Source organism: Eurytemora carolleeae, unplaced genomic scaffold, assembly GCF_000591075.1.
Source record: "Eurytemora carolleeae unplaced genomic scaffold, Eaff_2.0 scaffold541, whole genome shotgun sequence".
Lineage (NCBI taxonomy): Eukaryota > Metazoa > Arthropoda > Copepoda > Calanoida > Temoridae > Eurytemora > Eurytemora carolleeae.
The window spans coordinates 24,740-30,073 of NW_019396589.1; positions in this window are offsets into that span (position 1 = coordinate 24,740).

Here is a 5,334-nt window from a genome sequence, read left to right on the forward strand (position 1 = left end):
TCAGTCTGTTTAGGATGTAAAAAATACAATTTATTTTATAATAAAATCGAGGGAACCCCATATAAAAAGTGCCAATTCACATTTAATACAGTACGGTGTAAAATTTTAGGACTACGCAAAACAATTTAACGATTTTTTGTTGCCTAGCTTCTAAGGATTATATATAATGCGTCAGCCTTTTAAAATTACCAAAAAGAATTATAATTTGACTTGGAAAGATTTCGGTGAGCGCTGTCAATTTTTAAAGATCTTTAAAAAAGTACGTAGAATCATTATTTTTTTTATGTTTGACTAGAATAGGTTTATAAAACCGTAAACTCGGATCAGTTCAAACTAATCCTATCAGCAGAGATTAACTGAAATTTAACAAGTTAAATCAAATAATAATCAATTAATCTTGTCAATTTTCATTGAATTTAGAACACAGCAGTATAAACTATTCGTAATGTAATTCACAGTGATGGAAAGGTTGCAAGCTCTCGTGCAAAAATCGATGAGAATATTGCCAATTTCTTCAACACTTTAAACTCGTCTCAGTACTGAAAATGTATGCAACTTTTCATAGATTATCTATTTTAATTGAGATAAAGATAAAAGTAAAAAGAAAAAGGAATCAATATTATTTATTATAAAAAAGATAATAAAATAAAATGATGAAGTTAAACAAATATATATATCTAGAAATAGCTCAATTTTCAGTACTGGGTTGACGTTAAATTGCAAAGCCTAGCCCTAGACACTGTACATTGTACATTGTCCATTGTACATTGTACGTTGTACAGTCTTGAACTGTATAGCCCTTGTGTTGAGTATAAGTTTTTAAGAAGTAATTACTAAAATTTTTAACGATTTTAGTTCACTGAAATGGTAAGAAAAACTTGTAGTTTTGTTCCTAATTCCAAAACTAGGACATTATATGAAAACGGTAAACAATCCCTGAAATTACTAAAATTATTCAAATATTTAGCAAAAAATAAGAAAAAAATTAAGAATAATAAATTCTTTTAACAAACCAAGAACTTAGAACATTCACACAGTTTCTAAATAGGTAACACACTCAGTCTGACAGCACTTGGTTATCTTTTATTCCACTCAGAAACAACAGTACAGTTTTTTTGTGAAAAAATATAGATATACAGGGTGTGCCAAAATACATGACAGCTGAGAGACTACTTAAAGATCGACTTTGATATCTGGTATCATATGTCCGATCAAAAAAGGAACTGCAATCATTGCCACACACTCTAATTTTTAAATTCTTAGATCTTTGCAACATGATGCTTTATACTCCATATTTAAACTATAAATCCTGTTAAATTAAAATCATAATGATTTACAATCTTGCAGGAATTCGAAAATTAGAGTTGGTCGCATGTGTTCAGTTTAGTGAGGCATCTTGTACATGAGTATATCTGGTGTATCTTCTGCATAAAGTATTTTGCACGCAATCTTTCTGCAATCTTTTTGCAAAGAAGATATACAGATTATATACAGATAACAGCTAATTTTGCAGTGCAAAATTTAAAAATTGGAATTATAATGGGGGTTGCATTATTTTTTTGCGAAAGAACAATTTAAATACTTATTGATGCAATTTAGCAATGTTTTAGAAAATAACTTTCCCTTCGTTCTGTGGAATCTCAAATTTATTGACTGGGAAAAAACGGTTTTCTATATGAAAATTAATAATTGTTGATCTGCGTAGGTAGATATATGTAGCAGAGACAAGGAAGAGGTTCTGATCTATAGGTATATATGTAGCAGAGACAAGGAAGAGGTTCTAATCTATAGGTATATATGTAGCAGAGACAAGGAAGAGATTCTGATCTATCGGTATATATGTAACAGAGACAAGGAAGAGATTCTGATCTATAGGTATATATGTAGCTGCAGAGACAAGGAAGAGATTCTGACCTGTTATATATATGTAGCAGAGACAAGGAAGAGGTTCTGAACTGTTATATATGTGTAGCAGAGACAAGGAAGAGATTCTGATCTATCCTCCCTCCTAAAATCTCTCCCTTCATAACTTTGTAAGGAACTGGGTGCTGCTGGCATAAGAAGGGCTGGGGATGTTCCAAATTTTTAACGATCAAGTTTTTATTAGAGATGGGCACATTCGGTTTTTTTTATTTAATTTGTTCATTGTTCATGAACGACCCATTTTGTTCGTATTTTTTAATACTTCAATAAAAATTGATTTCGTTTGTTCTCAAAAATTATCGTTCATTAATTAAATCTATTTTGTTTGTTATCTCGCCGAACAATCCTTCTGTAAACCCGTTTATTCAGTAAAATCTTTTATTTAGTAAATTCGTTCGTTCAATGAAATCGTTCTTTTTGTAAAAAAGCCTATCGTTTTTCAAAAAGTTGTTTGTAAAAATCATTTATTCAGTAAAATAATATTGTTTGTTTTTTTAACACAAAATTTGTTTCAAAATCCTTTGGAAAATTTGTTTGTTCAGTAAAAAAAGATTGTTTTTTTTTCATGCTAGTTTAAACAAACAAATTATAACTTGTTCATGAACGATCAAGATCATGAACAATTTTAAAACGTTTGTTTTTCATTTCTATGAACAAGTCATTCACCCATGGTTCATTTTGTTTCTGAACGACACCATCGTTTACAAAAATTTGATTGGTTGACAAAAAAGATGTCAATGCTTATAGCTGGATCACTTGTTCCATGTTTGTTCCTTGCAAAATTGTTTTTTCTCGGTTTTTAAATTATTGATTTTTTTATGAATTGTACACCAACTCAAGCTTAACATTCAGGTTGTTAACAATGGTCGATTGTCAAACATAATTGATCTTCATGCTATAATAACAGGTTTAAAGCCTGTTTATAGTAGGCTATAGAGGCAGGGCTCATAACGACAGCTTATCCATTCCCTGCCGTCCGAAAGGCCTAACGAAAATGAATTAAATTTTCTTTAATAAAAAAAAATAATAATATTTTTCCTAAAATTTAATATCCTGCATATTAAACAGTAAACTCTTGTTACAAGGAATGTTTGAATGTTCAAGTTGTGTCTCTTATTTTCCCATTTTGCAAACTTTAAACTGTTTAATTTCAAATTCACAGAGGGATATCTATCAACATCTACAGAAACACGAAAATAAGCCAAAAAAAAAGTGATTAAATTTAATTTACACAAAAAATTCAATTGGCATTTTATCTTCTACTAGAAAGTTTTTAGTGGCAGGGAATCTTGAATATAAATAAATAGACAATATAGATTCCGTACAGTCGTCTCTGAAGTCCCAGTCTTTGTGGGTAAGGCCCTGTATATTCATTTTAAAAGATTAAACGGTCAGAAAACCTATTATATAATGCCGTTTTTTCGGGGCTAACCTAGAATTGGTAAAAAATTGTTCATAAGGGTGATACAATACTAATTTTGAAAATACATGTTTAACCACTAATTTTAAGGAGAAACACCTCTTTTCCGAACTGGGCTAATGGTAGGAAAGCAGGAAGGCAGGAAGGTGCAGGAAGGTATAGGAATGGAGGAGGGGGGACGAATATTCTTGTGACGCCCCTTAATGCAATATATGAAACGTACTGTATACAGTACTGCAGTACATTGTATACCCTGTCTATCTCAGTCTTATTAAGTTGGCGAAGTTGTCCTGAGATATCTCCAAGTAAAACTAAAAAGAAAGTTACATTATATAAAGTGTAAAACGTATTGTTTTTGAATGATAATCAGGAAAACCGTTTTTACGTACAGATAAGTTTGTATTAGGATCAGGGGCGACTTATGATATTTTCCAGGGAGGGGAGGGAGGAGGAATAATTAAATTATTGCGTGCGAAGCGCTTCAAAAAATGTGATGCCCCTGGAATTTGCTAACAGGTCATTTTTATGTCAACCTGAGCAGCGGGAGGGGTTGGGGGTTGGAATGAGTAATTTTGAGAGAAAAAGTAGCGCAGCAGGCAAACATTTTTTGTTAAGTCTATACTTAAAATTTAAGGGCTGGATAGTGCCTGCTCTCTCTGTAGTTTTACTGTAGTTTTATTTTACATAACTCAAAAAGTATTGGTCTGAGGCTGTTAAAAGGGAACTGTTGTGAATTAGACATGCTACAATCATGCTTAACCCTATTCCTGCTGGGGGGGGGGCCAATTTGACCCCCCCTGTAGTTTTTTTTACATAACTCAAAAAGTATTGGTCTGAGGCTGTTGAAATTTTCTGCCTTTTCCTAAATGACAGTTTGGTTTGGTTATATTTTTCTAGACACACTTATATAACAGGATGTGACGTCATAGCAGATCTCGTATGCCGATAAAAATTAACAAAATTTAGCTTTTTGGAAAGCCTTTGACATAAGGAAACGAATTGTACTTTGATTAAAAATCAGGTTATTAAAATTTTGCAAAAATTCTTTGCATATTTGAAATGGCATGGTCAAGGGCTTTTCAAAAATGTACAATTTTTCATTTTTTGGACAAATTCTTTCCAGGAGCTTTCCAATGATGTATCATTTGTCATATTTGGACATCAAACATGGGATTTAGAGGGGGGGGGGTCAAATTGCCCCCCCCCCAGCATATCCTGGTTTTCAAGTACCCCAGCAGAGATAGGGTTAAGAAATACAGAATAATCATTAATTAATATGCATCTAGGTGAAATACCAGCAAACTTTAGATTGTCATGGGCATGGATCGTTTGTTTAAAAAACAACGAAGAAAAAAAAAGAAAAAGGAAATGATTGATTTTAAAAACTGTATTTTTTTTCAAAAACTATAAATTTACTTTTTTTAAACGAATAGTTTTTAGTCGGCAAATAATCCGAGGTTAGAAAACATTCAGGTTATTTGTCTCGATACAAAAAAACATTTAAGACGACATTTATAATCTTATCTTCCTGAAAATATTGAACTAAGTTGTCAGAAAACTCAGATTCATTAAAGAATTTGTTTTCAAAAGAAAAGTTTTTCGTTTTTGAAATAAACGATCGTTTCGTGTTGTTAAAAAAAAACTCAAAACGTACGGTTTGTTATCAAAAACTATCTTTTTTTTCTATAAAAACGAAAGGCAACAAAAACCATTGTTTTTTCAATCGTTATAAAAACAATGGCAACCCTAAATATCATTAAAGTTTGATTCTTCTGAAATTGAATAGATGGCGAACAAATGGGAAGAATTTCTATCATTGAGAAATTAAATAATTATATATTTGCCATTTTCAAAATTAATAGGATGGGGGGGGGGGGACACAAAATAACAGACTAAAATTTTGATTTTCCTGAATTAAAAAACCGGTTGAACTAGGAAAAATGTCTAGTATTTATTATGAAATTAACTGTATGTATTATGTATTGCAGGGT